This window comes from Eulemur rufifrons, chromosome 7 (assembly GCF_041146395.1).
Source record: "Eulemur rufifrons isolate Redbay chromosome 7, OSU_ERuf_1, whole genome shotgun sequence".
Lineage (NCBI taxonomy): Eukaryota > Metazoa > Chordata > Mammalia > Primates > Lemuridae > Eulemur > Eulemur rufifrons.
The window spans coordinates 199,784,881-199,808,742 of record NC_090989.1 but is presented as its reverse complement, the minus strand read 5'-3'; the positions used below and the strand labels follow the sequence as shown (position 1 = coordinate 199,808,742).

General features: G+C 42.4%; 2 non-coding genes across 2 annotated transcripts; both read right to left on the bottom strand.

Moving 5' to 3' along the window:
* Nucleotides 1-607: 607 nt before the first annotated feature.
* On the bottom strand, nt 608-748 carry LOC138388701 (U4 spliceosomal RNA). Its single transcript, XR_011234199.1, has one exon. It is a non-coding gene; the product is annotated as a U4 spliceosomal RNA (small nuclear RNA).
* A 5,058-nt stretch (nt 749-5,806) lies between these two features.
* On the bottom strand, nt 5,807-5,909 carry LOC138388805 (U6 spliceosomal RNA). Its single transcript, XR_011234291.1, has one exon. It is a non-coding gene; the product is annotated as a U6 spliceosomal RNA (small nuclear RNA).
* Between the last annotated feature and the right edge of the window lie 17,953 nt (nt 5,910-23,862).

Here is a 23,862-nt window from a genome sequence, read left to right as displayed (position 1 = left end):
CATGTCTATGTATGTATACCACTTTAAATATTTGAGATCAGAGTATATAATGCTCTGTGACATGCTTTTTTATTTAACAAAATATATTAAAATAACATATGTCATAATTTTTCTATTTCATATGAATATACTATAATTTTTTAAGTGAATTTCTATTGTGGTATATTTAAATTGGCAATACAAATTTTATAGGAAAAATTTCTTGACCATGTTATGATTTTAGAATAAGATCTTTAGGTCACAAGAGAAGTTATGGAATCTTTGGAAATCTTAATCCTTGCAAATCTTCGACAATAGGACAGTTTGTCCTGGATGATGTAAATAATTACAACCTGGAGCTCTAATATTCCAGGTGGTCCTAGAATCTTTCCTGTGATGTGATGCCAAACAATCCCAAAGAATCTCCAGTCACAGTTTGTAAGCCAGTTGGGAAGATCTCCTTCACTCTGGGGTTGTTGATGAGACAGGTTGGATGGGGGTTTAAGAGAATTGGGTCTGGAGTTGAATATACATGCGTTGGAATCACCACTACTTAGAGCTGTGAGGCCTTAGCTATCTATGTTTTTTTTATTCTTTCTTACTTTTTTCTTTTTTGTTTTTTATTCAATCTCCAAAGAGACTGTCAAAAATTACCAATGCCAACTATATTTCAAGTCATCATAGTAGGGTATTGGGAAAAGTTTTCAATTAGCAATAACCGTGCCCCAGGTAAACCTCATTGGCTACGATACTGCCACTGCGCAAAGCCAGCTGTCTATGCTTTTACACTTTTCTGAGTCTATTTCCTCATCCGTAAATGGGGATAATAATTCCTATGGGCCTGCCATGGGGATTAAGGGAGACTACCCTTCTAAACCCTCAGCTCCGCATCTGTGCTGTGGACTGGGTGTTCATGTCCCCTCCAAATTCGTATGTTGGAATCCCAATCCCAGTGTCACGGTAGTTGGAGGTGGGGCCTTTGGGAAGTCTGAGGTCACAAGGGCGGAGCTTCATGATGGAATTCATGCCTTATAGGATGAAGAAACCAAGGTGCTTCCCTTCAACCATGTGAGGACCCGGAGAGGAGGTGCCATTTATAAACAAGGGAGTGGGCCCTCACCGGACGCCGGGTCTGCTGGCACCTTGATCTTGGACTTCCAGCCTCCAGAATTGTAAGAAATAAATTTCTATTGTTTATGAGCCACTCAGTTTATGGTATTTTGGTATAGCAGCCTGAATGGACTGAGACAATCCGATATCTAGTGATACATATTTGCATAGCTGGGAGGAATGAAGTTACTCAAACAGAACAAACAGCTGTCAACTCTGCTTTCCTCGAACAGCAGGCATCGTTCACTGGACCCACTCATTCTAGCTTTTGCCAACCTAGATTTATGAGAAGTTGAGAAGCATTGCAGCTGTGTCATCTGTTTGAGAGTAGGGGAGGTTCTAAATCAGGAAAGGGGCAAAACCCACCAGGCAGGATCCCAGCACCGTGGCCCTGCAGGACACCGCTGCTCAGCAAAGAGCTTGAGGCCTGTCTGCCTCTCTTTCTGTTCTGGATGCTTCCTGTGACACCTCACTGCCAGAGGAAAGTTAGGGGCAATAATTTGCATCCAGAGGAAACAATGGGGAGGTGCTTAAAATTGATAGGACATTTCGCATGAAATATAATTCTGCCTGCACCAGGATTTCTTGAGCCTTTGGGTATTTATTCTACTTGCATTCCGTTCATCTACTGGAGTTGTGCTGTTCCTCCCTCGAGGGCTGCCAGTAACATGGTTGCCACATCTGCTGGCTGTTGTGGCAGACTTCGGTTTCCACCAGCCCAGCGTATTTCTCACATCTTGGCGAGCCCCCCCGCAGCCTTGACAGGCAGGAGGAGAGTGGCTGGACCTTCCATCAGGCTCCTGCGGCGGCTTTTCTGTCTGCATCGTTGCTGGCCATCGCGTTTGGCTTTATGGCAGGCATGGGTAGTGAGTTGCTAGGGAGACAGCCCTTCAGGAAGGGAGCCAGTGGGAGTTGTTCTGCAGTGTCGTGGCTGGGGACGGCTGCACAGCCTGCAAACACAGGGCCTCTGCGGCAGACGATGCAGCAGGAGGTACTGCCCATGCCAGTGGTAAGTGACTGACCTCTGGGATCATGTTGACCCTGCTGTATGGACGAAATGAGGCTACACAGGATGCTTTACCAGGGAAGTCTCCAATCCTCCCCACAGGAAATTCAGTGTGCCACCACCTCAGGGCTTTGACCCTTCAACACATACCACCTCTGCCATTTTAGGAAGAACACAGAGGAAGTTAATCACTCGCATCTACATTTCCAGTTAACCTGGATGCAGAGTTTGGCTTCCTGACTATAGGCTACACGTCCACATGCAATTCTTTTGAAAAATAGTTGTTTCAGGCTTTCTCTCTAGTGCTGCAGAACAGAGTGCACCCCTGAGTTAGAGTGTTGGGGGAACATGGTGGCTGTATCAGGCAGGGGTTTCCAGAGAAACAGAACCAGCAGGGTCTGTGTGTTAGTGTGTGTGTGTTCTGTCTGGGCGAGCCCCCGCTGGAGCCCCTCCAAAAGCAGGGGCAGGGGAATTCCTGCGAGGGACTGCCCCAAACTGACCCGAGATGGGGCTAGTTAGAATTCCAAAGAAAGAAGCACAAGACGTCAAGGTGATCAGTCTGAAGCATTTGTCAGGAGCTTTACGTACAAAATGCCCCCGTGGGCCTCATGGCAGACATCAAGAAAAGGAAGTAGGATGGAGAATGGGCTGGAGGCAGAAAGAACCCCTGGGAGATGTCTGTGCTGCAGGACGGTGACTGGACAGACAGAAGGGGTTGTGTGTCATCAGCTTGCGGAGCACTTGGTCTGCACACCCTGTCGGTGCACAGTCTCCAAATCAGAGCCTGCTGGGCCATCCTGCCTCATCAGGGGCCTCATCTCCCTGCAGCATTCTCTATCCTTGTCCCTCGAGTCTCCATTTGGAACATTTCAAACCTAGAGAAGACTTGGAAGAACAGATCAGTGAGCAAATGTGCCCTTCACCTAGACTCAGTTGTCCACATTCTGCAGATTGGCCTGCTCTCTTCCTCGCTCTCTGAGCACATTTTTGAACCCTTTGAAAGCATGCTGTGGACACCATTCCACTTCACCCTGACTCCTTCCCTGAGCGTTTCCAAGAGCAAGGGCTCCGTGTCCTTCTCAGAGCATCTCAACGTAGCCGTTTGATCCAGTATTGGGAAAGTTAAGTTCGAGCTGTTAGAACTGGTTTCCCTCAGCCCCAGGAACAGATAGGCAGAGTCACCAAGGCTGCAACAGACAAAGGAGTTTATTCTCTAGCCTGAGCTAGAGTCCAAGGCTCAGAGCACCAACGCAGTGGTCTCTCCATGAGCCAGGACCCTGCCCTGGGGTGGGCACTAAGCTTTTATACTCATCAGTAGGTTACATGTATCGGGCACACCATCCCCCAGCCCCCTTTTAGTTCATTTGCTCTTTAAAGTGGCTGATAGTGTTGGCTCCTGATTGGCCAGTTTCCAAGCCGGGGGCTTTGGCTCCTGATTGGCTGGTTTCCAAGCCAGGGGCTTTCAGTTGTTACTAGCGGCATTCCTGGGAGGGGGAGGGCCTGCGTCGGGGGAAACCGAAACTTAGGCCTATCCTAGGAGGTCCAGTCTGTCATGGAGTCACTCTTGTTTTCCTTCCTGCTCTACAGAGCTTTCACTCAAAGATGTGCCCACCAGATTTCTCCACTGTAAAGGTGGCATTATCTAACACTCTCCATTTTTAAGAAATCCTATTTGTAACATGAGATTCTTTTAGAAAAGCATTTTTAGTGCTGACTTCTTATATTAAATTTGCATAAAGAGGACTAGACTATGGCACTATACCATCCTAACATTTAGCTTGAGTAAAGGGGCAAAGCACCAAATTGTACATTACATACATTGTGACCCCAAAGTTTTTTTTTTAAAAAAACAACTTGATTTATTCATGTAAGTAGCCTTCTTATTGCTTTCATCACGTGCCCTGCATAAGCTCATGGATGGTGATGGTTCAGGCCCTTAGCTACACCTGAGGGGTTCTCCAGCCCCCTCCCCACACTTGTCCCTAGCGCCCCCACTACTCAGACTCAATGTTCGGCTCACAGCTTGTTTAGCCTCTGATCCAGTGACCTTCTTGTCACATCCTCTGGCGGCCTCTGCTGGGCGGGACCTCACCCCACCAGCACAGTCGTGTTCTCCCCATTCCCTGTGCGCTGCTGTGAAACCCGATGCAGACACCCACCCACTGCAGGGCCCTCGCTGATCTCCCGACATGCACCCAGGCTCCCTTTTGGGAGGCAGGCTGAGCGGTTTCCCCACAAATGGCACAGTGCCTGATGGGAGGGAAGGAAGGAGACTCTCGGATCACGTCCACCAGCATGGGGTTCCCTGGGCCAGCACGTCCTCCTCCTGCAGGGAAACAACACGGACATCCAAAGGGAGCAGAATGTGCATTCTGATCATTTTGTTTATCCATTCCTCCACTGAGGGGTACGTGGGTTGCTCCCACCGTTTGGTAACTGGGAATGATGCTGCTGTGAAGGTGGATGTGCAAATATCATCTCTAGTTCCTGCTTTCAATTCCTTTGGGTATTTACTAAGGAAGGGAATTGCTGGGTCATGTAGTAATTCTGTGTTTAATTTTAGGAGGAATTGCCATGTTTTCCATAGGCTGCACAATTCTACATTCCCACCAATGAAGATTCCGGTTTCTATACATCCTTGCCAGTGCATATTTTCTGAGTTTCTTTTTCAATGGTAGCCATCCTAATGGGTGTGAGGTGATATTTCATTGTAGTTTTGATTTGCATTTTTCCTAAACATTAGTGATGTTGAGTGTCTTTTCATGTGCTTTTTGGACAGTTGTATATCTTTGGAAAAATGTCTTTTCAAGTCCTTTCCCCATTTTTAAATCAGGTTGGTTGTTTTTGATGTTGTAGAGTTGTAAGAGTATCCCTTCCAGATGTATCATTTGCAAATATTTTCTCCCATTCCATGGGTTGTCCTTTTACTGTGTTGATTGTGTCCTTTGATGCACAAAAGTTTCTAATTTAGATATAGTCCAATTTGTCTATTTTTTCTTGTGTTATCTGTGCTTTTGGTGTCATGTTCAGGAAATCATTGCCAAATGAAATGCCATTAAGTTTTTCTCCTAGATTTTCTTCTAAGAGCTTTATAGTTTTAGGTTTTATGTTTAGGTCTTTGATCAATTTGGAGTTATTTTTGTATTTGGTTTAAGGTCTCCCATCCAGTACTAACCAGTACCAACCCTACTTAGCTTCTGAGATCAGATGAAATCAGATGCAGTCAGGGTGGTTTGGCAGTAGACTGTGTTTGGTTTAAGGTAAGTGTCCAAGTTGATTCTTTTGCATGTGGATATCTAGTTTTCCAAGCACCATTTGTTGAAATGACTATCTTTTCCTCATTGAATGGTCTCAGCACCCTTGTTGAAAATCATTTGACCATACATGTGAGGGTATGTGTCTAAGCTTTTTATTCTGCTTCATTGGTCTATATCAGTCTTCATGCCAGTATCACACTGTTTTGATTACTGTAGATTTGTAATGCATTTTGAAATCAGAAAGTGTGATATCTCTAACTTTGTTCTTCTTTTTCAAGAGTGTTTTGGCTATCAGGTCTCTTGATATTCCATATGAATTTTAGGATGGATTTTTCTATTTTTGCAACAAAACAGAAACACCGTTGACTTTGATAGAGATTGCATTAAATCTGTAGATTACATTGGGTAGTATTAACATTTTATTTTATTTTATTTTTTTTATTTTTTTATTTTTTTAAATTTTGCTTCACGAATTTGTGTGTCATCTTTGCGCAGGGGCCATGCTAATCTTCTCTGTATCATTCCAACTTTAGTATATGTGCTGCCAAAGCGAGCACAGTATTGACATTTTAGCAATGTTAAATCTTCCAATCCATGTACATAGATGTCTTACCATTTATTTGTATCTTCTTTGATTTCTTTCAGGAACACTTTGTAATTGTCAATGTACAAGTCTCTTACCTTTTTGGTTAAGTTTACTCCCAAGTATTTTATTATTTTTCACATTGTTGTAAATGAAATTATTTTCTTAATTTCTTTTTTGGATTGTTAATGTACAGAAATGCAACTGATTTTTGTGTGTTGATTTTGTATACTGCAACTTTTCTGAATTTGCTTATTATTTCTAATAGGTTTATGTGTGGTGTTTGTGTAATCTTTAAGGTTTTCCACATATAAGATCATGTCATTTGCAAACAGAGATAATTTTACTACTTCCTTTCCTGTGTGTATACCTTTTTTTTTCTTGCCTAATTGCTCTGGCTAGGACTTCTAGTACTATATTGAACAGAAGTGGTGAAAGCAGGCATCCTTGTATTGTTTCTGATCTTAGGGAAAAAACTTTCAAACTTTCACCATTGAATATGACGTTAGGTGTGGGCTTTTCATATATGGTCTTTATTACATTGAGATAGTTTCCTTCTGTTCCTAATTTGTTGTTTTTTTTCTTTATTTTGTTGACAGAGTTTCCTTCTATTTCTAATTTTTTGAGTGTTCTTTTTTAATCATGAAAGGATATTGAATTTTGTCAAATGCTTTTTATGCATCAATTGAGATCAACATGTAGGGATTTTTCCCCTCTCATTCTGTTAATGTGATACATTACATTAATTGATTTTCATATGTTGAGCCTTGCCTGCATTCTAGAAATGTATTCTGTTTGGTCATGGTGTACAAACCTTTAAAGTGCTATTGATTTCTGTTTGCTAGTATTTTGTTGAGAATTTTTCTATCAGTATTTGTCAGGGATATTTATTTGTAGTTTCCTTTTCTTGTAGTGTCTTTGGCCTTAGTATCAGGGCAATGCTGGCCTCATAGAATGAGTCTGAAAGTATTCTCTCCTCCTGAATTTTTTTGGAGACTTTTAGGAGGATTGGTGCTAATTCTTTTTTAGATGTTTGGTAGACTTCACCAGGGAAGCCATCTGGTCCTGCGCCTTTCTTTTTTGGGAGAGTTTTGGTTACTGATTCAGTCTTATTACCAGTTATAGATCTGCTCAGATATAGATTTCCCATTTCCTTATGATTCAGTATAGGTAAGTTGTATGTCGGAACTTATCAATTTCATATAGGTCATCCAATTTATTGTTGTATAATTGTACATCAGTTGGTGTATAATCTTTTCAATTTCTATAAATTTGATTGTAATCTCTTTTATTTCTGACTTTTAGTCTTCTCTTTTTTTCTTAGTCAATGTAACTAAAAGTTTATCTGTTTTGTTAATTTTTTTGAAGAATGAACTTCTTAGTTTTATTGATTTTTAAAATTATTTTTCTGTCCTCTATTTTTGTTTTTCTTCTGCCAGCTTTGGGTTTAGTTTTTTCTTCTTTTTCTAGTTCCTCAAGGTGTAAATATTAGATTGCTGATTTACAAAATTTTTTTGTTTTTTTAAATTGTGATAATGTTTTTTAATTTTGTTTTTAATTGATACATAATTGTATATATTTATGGGGTACAGTGTGATATTTTGATATAAGTATACATCATGTAAAATCAAATCAGGGTAATTAGCATATCTATCATCTCATATTTTTATAATTTCTTTGTGGCGAGAACATTACAAATCCTCTCTTTTAGCTATTTGAAAATATACAATCTGTTATTATTAACCACAGCCACTCTACTGTGCAATAGAATAGCAGAACCCATTCCTCCTAACTGCAATTTGGTACCCATTGGCCCAACTCTCTACCCTCTTCGGACTCTGGTGACCACTATTCTACTCTCTACTCCAATGAGAACAATTTTTTTAGATTCCACATATGAATGAGATCATGTGGTATTGTCTTTTTGTGCCTGGCTTATTTCATTTAATACAATGTCCTCCAGGTTCATCCATGTTCCTGCAAATGACAACATTTTATCTTTTTATGGCTCAGTGGTATTCCTTTGTGTTTATGTACCACATTTTCTTTATTCATTCATTTGTTGACAGACACAGATTGGTTCCATATCTTGGTTATTGTGAATACTGCTGGAATGGGAGTATAGATATCTTTTCAACATACTAATTTCATTTTCTCTGGATGTGTATCCAGTAGTTGGATTGCTGAATCATATGGTAGTTCTATTTTTAATTTTTTGAGGAACCTCCATACTGTTTTCATAATGGCTGTACTGATTTACATTCTCACCAACACTGTTTAAGAGTTCTCCTTTCTCCATATCTGCACCAATATTTGTTATTTTTTTTTCTTTTTGATAATAGCCATTCTAATTGGAGTAAGGTATTATCTCATTGTGACTTTGATTTACATTTTCTGCTTGATTAGTGATGTTCAGCATTTTTTCATATTTGGCCATTTGTATACCTTGTTTCAAGAAATGTCTATTAAAGTCTTTGCCCATTTTTAAGTCAGATTATTTGTTTGCTATTGAGTTGTCTGAGTTCCTCATAAAGTCTGGATATTAACCACATGTCAGATGCATAGTTTGCAAATATTTCCTTCCATTCTGTAGGTTGTATTTTCACTTTGTTGATTGTTTCTTTTCCTGTGTGGAAGCTTTTTAGTTTGATGTAATCCCATTTTTTTATTTTTGCTTTTGTTGTCTGTGCTTTTGAGGTCTTAGCCAAAAAAATTCTTGCCCAAACTAATGTAATGAAGTATTTCCCCTATTTTTTTCCAGCAGTTTTATTGTTTTGGGTCAAACATTTAAGTCCACTTTTAGTTGATTTTTTAGTGTGGTGAGAGATAGGGGTCTCACTTCATTCTTCTGCATGTAGATATCCAGTTTTCCCAGCACCACTTATTGAAGAGACTATTCTTTCTCCATTGTGTGTTCTTGGTACCTTTGTCAAAAATCCTTTGGCTGTATGTGAATTTATTTCTGTGTTATGTATTCTATTCCATTTGTCTATGTGTCTATTTTTTATGCCAGTACCATACTATTTTGTTTACTGTAGCTTTGTAGTATATTTTGAAGTTTGGTAGTGTGATGCCTCCAGCTTTGTTCTTTTTGCTCTAAATTGCTTTATTTGGGGTCTTTTGTGGTTCCATACAAATTTTAGGATTCTTTTTATATTTCTGTGAGGCATGCTGTTGGTATTTTGAAAGGGATTGCATTGAATTTTAAGATTTGGGTAGTATGAACATTTTAACAATATTATTTTTCCAACCCATGAGCATGAAATATCTTTTCATTTATTTGTGTATTCTTCAATTTTTTTCATCAATGTTTTATAGTTTTCAATGTAGAGATATTTTGCCTCCTTGGTAAAATTTATTTCTAAGTATTTTTTTGTAGCTATTGTAAGTGGAATTATTTTCTTAATTTATTTTTCAGATAGTTTGTTATTAGTGCATAGAAATGTTACTGATTTTTGTATGTTGATTTTGTATCCTGCAACTTTGCTGAATTTGTTTATTAATTCTAATAGTTTTTTGGTGGTGTCTTTAGGGTTTTCCATATGTAAGATTATGTCATCTGCAAACAGGAATAATTTAACTTCTTTCCAATTTTGATGCCTTTTATTTCTTTCTCTTGCATAATTGCCTTTCTTCTTTTTTAACATAATCATTTACAGCTATAAATTTCTTAGTTTTTGCTGCACCTCATAAATTTTGGTATGCTGTGTTTTCACTTTCATTTGTCTCAGGATATTTTCTTATTTCCCTTGCAATTTCTTCTTTGACCCATTGGTTGTTTAAGAGTGCATTGTTGGCCGGGTGTGGTGGCTCACGCCTGTAATCCTAGCACTCTGGGAGGCCGAGGTGGGTGGATCGCTCAAGGTCAGGAGTTCGAGACCAGCCTGAGCAAGAGTAAGACCCTGTCTCTACTAAAAATAGAAAGAAATTATCTGGTCAACTAAAATATATATAGAAAAAATTAGCCAGGCATGGTGGCGCATGCCTGTAGTCCCAGCTACCCGGGAGGCTGAGGCAGTAGGATCACTTAAGCCCAGGAGTTTGAGGTTGCTGTGAGCTAGGCTGATGCCATGGCATTCACTCTAGCCTGGGCAACAAAGCGAGACTGTCCCAAAAAAAAAAAAAAAAAAAAGTGCATTGTTGAAGTCCTATATATCTGTGAATTTTTCAATTTTCCTTCTACTATTAATTTCTAATTATATTCTATTATAATTGGAAAATATAATGTATATGATTTCAATCTTTTAAAATTTCTTGAGCCATTTTGTGGTCTTACATATTGTTTATCCTGGACAATGTCCCATGTGTGCACTTGAGAAAAATGTGTACTCTCTTATTGTTGAGTGGAGTGTTCTATATTTGTTAGGTCCAATTAGTCTATAACATTGTTCAAATCCTTTCTTTCCTTATTAATCTTCTATATAGTTCTATCCCTTATTTAAAGTGGGGTATTGAAGTCTCCTACTGTTGTTGTAGAGCTGTCATTTCTCCCTTCAATTCTGTCAATGTTTGCTTTGTTTATTTAGGAGTTCTGATGTTTGTGTGCTTATGTTTATAATTATTATATCTTCTTGGTGGATTTAAACTTTTATCATTATAGAATATTCTTCTTTGTCTCTTGTAACAGGTTTTTGACTTAAAGTTTTTCTGCTATTAATATAGCCATACCTGCTCTTTTGATTACTATTTGGATGGAATATCTTTTTCAATCCTTTCAGTTCCAACCTATGTGCATCCTTAGATCTAAAGTGAGTCTCTTTTAGATAGCATGTATTTGGATAGAATAATATTTTTCAATGCACAAGATAAAATTCATAAAATTACAAAGACGACCAATTACAGTCATCCACCAGTGTCCACAGGGGATTGGTTCCAGGACCACCTTGTGGATACCAAAAGTAGTATATATTCAAGTCCCACAGTCTGCCCTGCAAAACCCATAGCTGTAAAGAGTTAGCCCTCCATATCCAAGGGTTCTGCATCCCTCAAATACTATATATTCAATCTGCAGCTGATAGAATCCACAGATGCGGAACCTATGGACATGGAAGCCTGACTGTAGACTGAAATGCAATTACCAATATTTTGAAAACACACATGTCATATGCTAATATAGATGCATCTTTATTAATTCATAAGTTGTACAGATATAGTGGTGATAGTTATTACTACTGTAATTTTCAAACAGTGAGAAACATAAATGACATTTTAATGAGAAACATAAATGACATATGTAGTATTGCACTGCGATAATCAGCTACCATGGCTATTGGCTGCATTCATGTTATTTAAATGCTAAAGTACAATTAATGACTCATTTTTCTCCTCATTTGAATTCTGTGGACCCTAGGTTAAGAACTCTGCTTATGTAAAAGAATATCCATTGGTAAGGACAGACGCTGACAGTATCATTAAATAAAAGAAGTAGGAGATGAAACAACATGATTTTATTTATGTGGGAAAATACAGACAAAGAATGAAAGAGCAGACAATGTTAACAGTGTTTTAATTTTCTTCTTTATATACGTCTATATTTTAGGTGTCCCTTCAGGTGATCCCAGAAGCCCTGTTCTTCCCTTTCACAGCATGTGATCTCACGATTGCCGGTTCCACACTTACCTTCTCACTCAGTCACGGGGCTTGTGGGCAGGCCCTGCTGCTCTCGAGCATGGTAAGTGGCATTCCTTCCTGTCAAAGGCTCTGGGCCTTTCTCTAGTCAAGCCCCAGACTATATTACTTTAGTACTTATTCTTCTTCATTCATTCATCCAGCCATCCCTTGTGTTAGTCTCCCTTGAGATATGAGTTAGCAGGTCACGCATGCCAGGCAGCGTTGAGATGCTGAAGATGCAGGGAGGCTAGTGCAGCCTAGTCAGTGGACCAGGGTGGCTGTGGAACGCCGTGTTACTGCTCGCCAACCATTGCTCCCTTCTACCCAGCACTCTGCAGGTCCACCCTGCTGAACTCAAGCATGGCCATGTGACTTGCTCTGGCCACTGAAATGTGAGCAACAGTGATTCATGTCACTTCTTGCAGAGACTTGAAGCATGAGCATTGCTAGCGCTCTTCCTTCTGCACATTATTGTGTGCACAAAGTCCCAGATAGAGGCTGTTTTGTGTGCCGAGTCCCTAAGAGTAGACAGTAGGGAACAAATCCCCACCTGACCGGAGACGCATGTGTGAGAGACAGTAAGGGAGCCATGGTGATGCTGGGGTCTTCTGTTACCACAGTGTAACCTAGTCTACCCTGACAATACCAAGCCAATCACACGGACATATATGTTCTATGCCCCTGTCGCCTAACACAACCATCATAGGCAGTCTGATTGCTGGGCAATATCAAGTAATTGTTGTTCTAAACCACCATTTGGAAAGTTTGGATTGAAAGGCTATTTCCTCCTGAAACACAGTCCTAGAGCAAGTGTCTGATTCAGGGAGGGAAATATAAGGCAAAACTAACCTATAATCACAACTAGCTCAGGGTAGGAAAATGTTCATGTCTAGTATTATAAATGATTATCTATCACTCATGTATTATTATTCACATATAGCATTATAGATTACTATAGTATTACAGATCATTATATGTCACTGATATATTATTATATTATTCACAGATAGCATTACAGATTACTATAGAATTCAGATTATTATCAACCCACTATTCTCTGTCCTTGAAAGAGAGATCTCAGGCAAAGCTAAATGTAGTCATACTCCTTCTAAATCTGTCCTGACTCTTTAAACATATTGTACTTTTCTGCTTTGATGAAAGCTGCTAGGAAAGCCAAACAGAATCAGTAAAACCTGCAATTCTAAGAAGTTCACACACAAATTATTAAACAAAATTCTAAAAATGAGTTTTCATAGTAGATCATAGATTAATATTAGGCACCAGTTTTTGTTAGTTATTGTGTGAATTATTCTCTCAACTTGACGCCTTTGTGATTATCATTCTACACTTGTAGACTCCAACGCGCTCTCCAGATGGGAGTCAGTAACACCACCCTGGACTAACCTTCAGTGCTGAGAAGTGCCCTAAGGGAAAGCTTTTACTGCAAAATTTGACATCATGGGCACAACTCCTTCAAAGAAACCTCAAAGTATAGGACGTTCCATTTTTAAAACTGTCAATAATTCTCACTTTTGCTAAAATTACAAATCCTTTATTTTTCTAGATCTCTTCCCCTCCCCCCATCTCATCCCATTTCACCCCAAACAACTTTGCTGTTCGCAAGGTGCGGGGCAGCTGACTTGATATAACATCTTATATGAACAACAAATGATTTCAAGTCCTAACCCCTGATAGCTATTGCTGGGAGAATCATAATGGAAATGGTTTTATACAAAGTGACATCTTAATTTCTATTTTTTATTTAAAAAATATTTCCAAGTACTTTTTTCAGGCATGCTATAAAATTCACCCATTCAAAATGTACAACTCAATCATTTTTAGTAAATATACAGGGTTGTACAGCCATCACCACAACCCAGTTCTAAAACGTTTCCATCACCCCAAATGGGCACTTGTGCCCATTTGCAGCCAATTTTTCATCCTGCCCCCTCGAAGCTCCAGGCATTCACTGATATGCTTTCTGCCTCAATAGATTTGCCTGTCTGAATGTTCCATATAAATAGCATTGTATTGGTAGACTGTTGTGTCTGGTCTTCTTTCTTTCAGCATACTATTTTTGGGGTTCGTCTATATTGTAGCATATATCAATAGTTTGTTCCTTTTTGTTGCTGAGTAGTAGTCCATTCACCAGGTGATAGACATTTGGGTTGTTTCCACTTTTTGGCTATCGTGAATAATGATGCTGTGAACACTTGTGCACGAGTCTTTTGTGGACACATTTTTTTTTCATTTGTTATGGGCAAATTCCCAGGAGTGGAATTATTGGGTGGATAATTAAGTCTATGTTTAACCTTTTAAGAGACTGCCAAACTGTTTTCCAAAGTGACTGCACTGTTTTGCATTTCCAGGGGGTTACATTTTAAATGAGTGAGCTGTGTGCTTCTTCCCTTAGTAAATGCTAAGACTGATCCTCTCCCTACACTGAGGGTGGAGGGGACTTCCATACTGCCAGCAGACATGGCACAAACATCTGACAAACAGCAGACAGAGCCACTGCTATGGAGCCAGCCATCGTCATTCCTAGCAGACTCTCACCATGTAGACAGGCAATCAGAAGAAATTTCACCTAACAGGTCGATTCACTTAGATATCTGGAAATACATTTGCAGCCAGTTCGTATTGGCAGGTCCACAAAGATACAGAACTGTCAAAATCAGAGCCTTAAGGGAGAATAATATTTTTCCCCTGGTGGGGCTTCTATTGCTACACCTGGGCTAATGTTATGTGTGTACCTAATACCTACAAACTCCTGGGCTAATGTTCTATGCATACATCATCTGAAGCATCTGTAAGTTCTACGAGACATGTTGTAAGAAACAGCAGCTCCTGGTCTCTCTTTTCCTAATTCTCATGCCCCAGCAGCAGGGAGTTTCAGTATTGTTTGGAATCATTGATTCCTTAGAATTTACAGTATAGCCACACCACATACGCACTTCCCAACCCCCACATTTCCCAAAATGCTTATAGCGTATTTTGGCTAGATTAATGCACAGTGTTTATGTTATTTTGGTTATGCAAATATTACTCAGAACTGAGCCACATGGTATACTACAATTATTTTTCCTTTTCTGGCCAATTCTTTATATTCCTTGGAGTTTAAAAGTTGTCTTTTTTATTTGCTTAGTATTTTTTGTACTTATTGTTAATGTAACCCCCAAACCCTAACCAGTAGTCTAAATTGCCTCTCACTATAGTCAGTTTCACTTTCTAGTAAGCACCGTCCTGGTGCCTTCTGGTTGCTCTTACGGTGGTCACCTTAAGATCCCCATCATCATCATCCTGGACGTCCCCTCCCCCGCTGTCTTGGGTTGGCTCTCATTTTCTGGACCACATGCCTTCCTCTCATATGCCCTATAGGGTGTGGGGGGCACATCTTAGAGCAGCTGCATATAAAGGGATACATACTTTTTTGAGACTTTGAATATCTTCAACTGTCTTTGTTCTACCTTCACCCTTAATAATTGGCTACTTGGCTGCATATAAAGTGAAGATCAGAAATCATTTCCCTCCAATTCTGCGGGCATTGCTCTGGGGTGTTCTAGTTCCCGGCATTTCCAATTCCTGCTCCTCTGTGACCTGTTCTCACAGCTTCTGCCTCTGTCTCTTTGCCACTGGCCTTTCCCGTATGGCATGGTCTCTTTGTCCCCAGATCCTCAAGTGGCCTTTCATTCAGTGCGCTGGGCACCGGCAGCACCTCTGCCTGAACGGTATACGCTTTAGTTCCGGGAATTTTACTGTGTTATTTCGTTGATTACTTCCTCCCCTGCTTCACCTCTTTTTTATTCCTTGTCTTTATTTTTTCTTTTCTTCCTGCAGCTCCTATAATCTGAATGATTGACCTTCTGGTCTGGTCATCTAATGTCTTATCTTTTCTCTCCCACTTTGCACCACTTTGCATTTTTGATTTACATTCCAGATTTCCTCCACATACTACCCAACCTTGTATAAAACAAAGTTTTTATTTCTGTCAGGTTTTAATTTTCAGAAGATTCTTTTTATTTTTTTAGTATTCTTTCCTTTTCACTCCCTCCTCCTTCCCATCTCTTTTTTTTCAGGCATCTTGTCTTGTTTCACAGATGCGAACTTTATCTCTTTGAGAGTATTCTCAATAGTATTTTTTTTGTGTTTTCTTCTCTCTGCATAGTCTGTTTCCTCCAAGTTGCTTTTCCCGCCCCTTTGTTTTGATCCCTACATGCTATGGTGTGAATGTGTCCCCAGAAAGCATGTGTAGGAAACTCAGTCCCCAGTGCAACAGTGTTGGGAGGTGGGGCCTAATGAGAGGTGTTAGGTTGTAGGGGCTCCCCCCTCATGAACAGGTTATTGCTGATTATCGAAGGCCTTGAGGCTGTGAGTTCAACCTCCTGCTCTCTCTCACCATGTCCTGCCTTCCACTGTGTTCCAATGCATGTGGTCCCTCACTCTTGGACTTCCCAGCCTCTAGAACCATGACCCAACTAAATTTCTGTTCATTATAAATTATTCAGTCTCAGGCATTCTGTTATAACAGCACAAATGGACAAAAACACTGTGTTTCACGTTGGAGAGTTTCCCCAGACAGTTCTGCTCTCTGTCTGTGCCTACAGGGGCACTGCAGGGGGTGGCATGCATCAATGGTCAGCCCCATCATAGGTGACCTGTCAGGTCTGGTCAGCTCCCAGAGAAGGACCCAACATTGTCCGGACTGGAAGGAACGGGCCTGGCTGCCAGCGTTCTGGGAAGGAGTGTGTGCAAGTGGGCGGCAGCAGGAAGTCTTCACCATGTGCTTGTTGTAAGTACTGCTCACTCCCTGTTTTTCTGAGGTGGCCTCACCCTTACCTCTACCTGCTATCCCCCAGTGTGAACACCTTCATCCTACTTTCTCCAGAACAAAAATATCCTGTCTTCTGTCAGGTGGGCAAAAAGCTACAGCCTGGATGTGTAGAGTGGAAGGGGCCCTGGGGACCAAATGGCTTTTTAAACAGACTTCCAAACAAGCCTCTTCATCATAGCCACCTCCCCTTTGTGCTCACTTCCCAGGCAGCTGGTGTTGCGAACTCACGAGGCTGCAGGGGTTGGCCATTCACAGCTCAGCCTGCAGCAACAGTGACTAAAGCTGGGTCCTGGTTCTATCCCTAACTGGCCTGTGACCTTGACCAAGTTACTTAATTGCTCCCTGCTTCAGTTTTTTAATCTGTGAAACAGGTAATGATAGTTTCTACATCATTAGGATGAAAACACTTTTAAAGTATTAATACTTAGAAGAGTGCCTGGCACATGTTTTTAGCTACTGTTATTATTTTGAGGGATTCTTGGTTTCAATTCCTGGTTTCTTTGCTTAGTTTGCAGCCAGAGCTGGAGCTCTGTTGTAGAGGGATTTCACATTGTGAGGTTCTCCTGAGCTCCACACAAATGCCGAGTCAGCAACTGTGCCAGGACTTTGTCTTGCTCGCTCGCCCGAGGCCGACCATCTCGCTGTTCCCCAGATTCCGGGCAGCAGGCGTGTTCTGTCTGTCTTGCCCTATGCTTGAGATATGCCCAGGAATTTGTTTTCAGTTTGGGATTACAGGCTGGCACGCTGGCTGAGTAGGCAGACGGCCTTGTTTATGCGGGAATCGACAGAGTGGCACTGCCATCTCCCAGGAGCTGCCCCATGCCCACTGAGTCAGAGACCCTGGGGTGGGCTCAGCCATCTGTGTGTTACAAGCCCGCCAGGGGATTGGGAATCTCGGGTTTGAGAACCACAGCATGGAATGGCTGCTGGTGGCCTGTAGTGGGAAATGTAAAGTCTTGGTAGTTGCAGCCTTTCTGAGTTCAAGATAATGAAGGCCTTTGTGGAGTGTCAGCTGTCTACACGCTGATGCCCCGTGTTGCTGTTGCTGATTCTCCATATGAAAGAGAAATAGTGTATATAACATATATAAATATTATACCATATAGGTTTTTACATATATTAATATGTAATTATGAATAAATCCTAACACAATTTAACCATATGAAAATGAGACAACAAAATAATCAATATAAAATTATGCCAATATAGGTTATGTACAAATATTAGTATATACAATTATGTATAGATCCTAATGCATATCTTATATATAGTATGAATTATATAACATAATGTAACTGTATTATACATAATTAAATATATGCTAAAATATTTATCAAAAAATATAAAAATGGTAAACATTTGACAACTACAGGGAAAACTCACACAGAGTTTGGCAGAAATAATCTAATTAAAAGTAGCTAAAACACTACTGTGCATTAAGAACTATGAATCTCAGGTTCAAAGCAGAGCCATTTTTGATGGGAAGATAAAAGTATGCAAAGCTCAAGCCCACAGGCAGAGTGTCTGGCAAATCTCAACACTTTTGGTTTGGAACCTACAAGTCAGAATGTAGGCAGCAATCTGACATTTCCTCTACCAATGAACACCTGAAAACCCTTGAATAATAGAAGACACCGTTTCCAACTATGAAAACAGCAAAAATAACAAAAACCAAAGCTGCTAAGGTTGCAGGGAAATTAATATGTTCCTAGTGATTACTGCCAGCATTGAAAACTGATGAAACATTTAGCAACATCAATTAAGAGTTACAGAAATTTTCATGCCCTTGAATTAGGTTGAGAAATAATTCAGTGGGTACAAGAACAAGCTGCCTGTGCAAAGGCTGCCATTACGGCAATGTTTACAGTGTCAATAAATCAGAAACAACCACAGTGTCCCGCGACAGGAGAGGGTCTAAGCAAGGGAATGGTAATGTCTCAACTCCACGCAATATTACTCAGCCAGGAGACATATTTGTGGAGGTTATATTATAAAATGAAAAGTCTGTAAAAATGGGTCTTTTAGAGGAAAAATGAAGAACATGAAATTGTTCCTATAATACATAAAACTAGATACACATACAGTTAAGGAACTGAAGAGAATACAAAATCTTGTTAAAAATTTTCTAAATGAATGAGTTCTTCAGGAAAAGCTATAATTTATTATTCTACAAATGAAGTACGGTTCTTACATACTTTAACCAAGCAACTATTTCTGAGCGTACAGTCGCCTCTTCGCCACACCATAGAGTGCAAACCCTCGTAGCTCTCTCCTTCTTTGTGGGATTGTCCCTGGGAATTCTCCTTTCTGACACAAGAATTGTTTTCCTAGTACCGTTTGCCTTGCAGGGTTCGGTTTTCAAAGTGTTTAAGCCCTCCCCTCCGTTCCTATCTCCCCTAACTAGGCCAGATGCCAATGGGCTTTTCTCAGGACTTACTTTGTCCCCTTTCTGTGTGCAAAGCAGGCAGTAACCTAAATGTTAAGTATTTGAGATGGACAGATGTGTTGTCTAGCTTTATTTAAATATAACACACTGTATTCATAAATCATAACATCACTTTGTACCCCATAAATGTATACAATTATAATTTGTCAATTTATAATTTAAAAAAGTAGGCTGTGACCTGTCATATCTTCCCCTAATAATAAAAAAATACACCTCATGCTGAGCCAGTGTGGTCCTTGTGTTTTGCTCCTGGTCACCATGGCAACTGTGGGAGGGGGTGGCAGGCTGTGTTTTTGTGCTCCCTCCAGCGAGTGAGGTGGGAACCCAGCAGTGGCAGAGCTAGAATGAGGGTGCCTCTTTTTATGATTGTCTTTGTGGGGTGCTGGGTCAGGCTGGCTCTGGTGTGAATTCCTGCTTTGCCACCTACTAGCCATGTCACCCTGGAAAGTCACTTGGCCTCTCTTGGCCTCGGTGTCCTCATCTGTAAAATAGGGTAATAATAGGACAGACATGGTGGGGTCATGAGAAATAACGGGCCCATGTGAGGGGCTTGGCAAGGTGCCTGGCCCAGTGAGCAGTGTCACCCCCACTCGTGTGGGCACGAGGAGCTGGAACTACTTGGATGGATGGAGAATAATTTGAACCTTAGAAATAAAGAAACACAGCTCTTGTGGAGGGCACTGGGGCCTAGTGAGTGGGCCAATCTGACCCTTCCTGCTGCTTCTGGGGACAGGGAGGCAGACCCGGTTTCACATTGTGAGGAACTCTCCTTGGTGCTGAACCATTGGGCTCCCACTGTTGACAGCCCTGTTCCATAGTATCTTACACCACAGATACTCCTATACCCCATCCTGCTCCCACTGCCCACCAAGTGGGGAATGGGCACATGGTCACTGAAGGTCCCTGAAGAGAGCTCGCCTGCCACCTCAGCCTTGGAATTCCTTTCACCATGGTCAGTTCGAGATTTGGCTTTCATTTCCTCCCTTCTAAACAGCCTGTGCCCTCATTTGCTCTTCCCTAGTGCCGGCCATCCCGCCATCCCACCTCATCATGGGGAAGATTCCTTCTGACCCAGCCTCCTCCCAGCATGACCCCAATCTCTGCTTTAATGAAACTGGAACCCCCCACCCCATCCCTCTGGTGAGGCTGCTCCCTCTCCCCACCCATGCCTCAGCACACACCATTAGGCACCTTCTTCTCCCGTCCACCTCTCTGTGATGCATGTCCCTGAGCACTCAGAGGGCAGTCTCCCTGGGGCTTCAAGACCTTGTGCTCAAATTTGATCCTCCTTTGTGGCTACTATATCCACCCCCATCCTCCCGCTGTCCCACACCTGCTCCAGACTCCAGCTGGCCTGTGTCCTCCATGCCCTGCCCTGAGCCTTCATCCTTGTATGGACCTCGGTCTTCTGGGCCATCCATGGGCAGGTGAACATCTGCAGAGAAAATCACACCTCTGGCCTCAGGGACACCACAGATCAGTGGCTGGCTCATTGTGCACACAGCAGTCTCTCCTCACGTCCTGACTTACTGCCAGCACCCTCTATCCCCTCAGCCGCCATTCTGTACATTCACTTATGGCTCAAATTCCTTACTTAAATATACCCCATCTCACTTTTTTTAAGCACAACCTTGCCTTTTATTCACAGTGAGAGTCAAGTGTAACATCCAAATCAGACATAAAATATCTGAGCTTCTTACCATGACCACCCAAAAGTTATGGACAGACGCACTCACTGTGCTGGCCCTGGTGCACCTCCCCTTAGCCCTCTGCAGCCTGCTCTGTGCCTGGGGGCTGCCTCCCCTGCCCTAGGGTCCCTCACAGGGCCTCTGGTTTCCCTTGGGTTTGGCCAGTGGGGGGCACCAACAGGAGATCAGAGAGTGGGAAGAGAGAGGCCTCTTCCTCCCTGACCCCTCCTCTCTGTCAGTAACTTTAGTCCTCTAAAACCATAGCTTCCCACCCCCCCCGAAAAACCACAAAACAAACAACAACAAAAAAAAACAAATATAACTACTGCTCCCCCTGACAGCCTTTCCTCCAGATTTCCATCTAGAATTCTGCTGGCTCCAGTGACTCAATTTCCTTTCTATTCTTTCAGCCCTAAAGGTGGAAATGGCTTCTGCTTCTTTTGAACCCCTGGTGTATCACCACCCTTTTAGACTGCCTTAGCCCCATCTCTGTGTGGGTCTCTTCTTTCAAAGTCTCTGCCTTTGGGCCACCTGGTGGGGGTAGGAAGGACTCCTATCTCCTACTTGGACCCTGAACGATCTGCTCATCACTTCCTCCCTCCTTCTCTCTAGAGCATGGGGCATCCTACCATCTGCACCAGGGCATCAGCCCATCCGCTCTCTTGACCTTGCCTCTTTCCTGCATGTTAATTTCTCCCATTCTGTTCTGCTCCCTGACCCTAAACACACTCCTAACTCTTCCATCGCCTGCTTTGTACCCTCTGCCATACCCTAAGCATTACCTTTCATTTCATTCACTCTTCTGGGTGAAGTATGATCTTGTCATTCATTTTCTTGTCTCTCGTTCAGTTGGCCCCATCCTGCGACCTGAGTGGGATCCCCTCCATCCTCCTTGCTACAACGTCCAGTGATGAATAATAACCACCTCCAAAGGATGGGTCTCAGCAGGGACCTCACACAAGTGCTCTAACTCAGGGTGATGCTGGGTTACGAACATGGCTCTCAGTCAGGCCATTCTACCAGCTCCTGACCCAGTGTGGCTCAGGCACATTTTGTAACTCCTCTGACCCTTGGTTTCTTTTTGTGCAAAATAGAATGTAAGCTCTCTATGTATCTATATCTATCTACAATGGGCACGCATTGCTGGTGCGTGGGGACACTCAGGGTAGTTACAACAGTCACCACTGCACTTGTTAACCATCACTGATTTTCTCTTGAAACTCTCTTCCATGACATCCATCAAAGCAGGTTTCCATATTTATCCTCCAAATTCTGCCCATTTTTTCTTAGCTCCCATCTGGAAAGTCTGGCATTTTCAAGTCTCCACTTCCAGCCCTGAGTGCTTTTCAGCACTGGCCATCTCTCTGTGAAAGACCCCACCCCTCACATGCATCCAAAGCCAGCCCTCACCCTCCTTCCCACCCGCCTGTGCTTTTCCTCCTGATGGACAAGGCTCCACTCTGCCTAATCGTCCACATGAGAAACGTGGGCTTTTCTTGTTGTTCCTGTCCGTGGAAGATGCTGGGCTTCAGGGGTGCCACGGGCAAGCAGCCTCCATTGTCAATGCCTTGTGGGGGACTCAGCTGCAGGGCACCACCTGCTGGAGGCCTTCCCTGCCTGGGCAGAGGAAAAGAGAGAGAGAGAGAAGGGAGAGTGAGAGTGAGCAAGGAGCCCTGCAGGCCCAGGGGACACTCCCTGTGGATGGCATTCTCTCTCCAGAACCCCAGGCAGGACTGGGGCATGTGGGGCCTGAGTCAGTGCCCACTTCTCACTATGCTCAACCCTGTGACCTGACCACCCCCTGCTTTCCATGGAGGTTGACACCTGATAAGCATTTTGCATCTCGAACTCTGTCACAGCTTCTGCCTCCAGACGCCACCCTGCCTCACTCTTGTCATGGCCACAGGTCATTTACCTTCTCATGGTATCCTGCATCCATCCCTCTCTTTCTGACCCCCTTACTCTTGCCTTTATTGCAGCCCTCATTATTTTTAACTCTTCCTGTTATCTCCCGCCCACAATGCCCCAGAGCCAACCCAAGTCACTATGAAAGTGGGCAACATAAAATGCAAACCTGACTGCGCAGCCCCCTCTGAAGCCTCTCCATGCCTCCCTGCGTACCCCACCCCCTGCTGCTGCTCGCCAGCCCAGCCAGCCCAGTGGGAACCTCTGAGCTGGTCTCTGAGCTGGTCTCCCTGGAGCCCTTCCCCACACAGAGTCTCCTCCTGAGGCGTGCACCTGGAGACCCTAGCCAGCCCTCACAACTCTGCTGGGGTGGGGGCAGCTTCCACATCCTCAGGTCAAGCTCACTCCCCTCTGGATAGTTTATGTATCTCAACATGTATTAAAAAATCCACATAGTCTCCTACTGGGTTATAACATTAATTTTAGATTTTCTGCCTTCCAGGGGGCAAGGCCACCTTTCCCAGGGCCCAGCTCAAGGCACATGCTCAGGAACCCGTGGGCCGCCTCTAGACCTGGTAACAGGCCAGGAGAGGGACTCTCCCCCAGAACCTCCAGGAACAACCAGCCCTGCCTGCACCCTGGCTGGGTCCTGCTAGGACCCATGTTGGACTTATGACCTACAGAACTGGAAAACAATAAATTTGTGTTGTTTTAAGCCACTGATTACATAGAAAGCTTAATGTAAATAGTGGCTTAGAAAACAAATACACGTTTTAATTATTGATTTTAAAAAGAAAAACCACAACATGCTGAAAAGGCTGTCACTGTAAATGACCCCAGACTGCCTGGCCTTTGTGTCTCAAGGCTGACTTTAAAATGAGGTTCTTCTTCAGTTTTCTTCTGTGCTGTCAGACTACGAAAATTTCATTTACCTTTATTTAGCATTATCTAACTGAGTAGTCTCCGTTGTCATCCATCTCTACATGGCACACGGATCAGATGCTTAGGCTTTTTGGAAGAAGGTCCAAAATGAGCAGGGACAGCTCCCCAGCCAGGGCAGAGTGTCCTGCTGGAGTGAGGTGCATGAGCTTCATGGGCTTCCCGGCTGCCTCCCGCCGCGGAGAGGCCTGGGGGGTTTTGCCCTTCTGGTCTCTGCTACCTTCCAAAGCATTGATGCTGCCTTCTGGGTACGTGAGGCTTTACTGTACTGTCATGTTCTTAGAATATTAATTTCCCGCTTTGATTAGGCATCTTTTTGTATGTAGCAAATTTATATTGCTATTCATATTTTAAAATCGCCGATTTCCCTCCACTGGCCTCGTAATAAAAGAAATAAAAGTATCTTGGTGGCTAAAGGGTTAATTACATCGTTTTGGATATTTTTCCTGCCTTGGAGGCGCAGAACGTGCACAGGTGTTCAGTATTCTTCTCACATAAAAGAATCGAG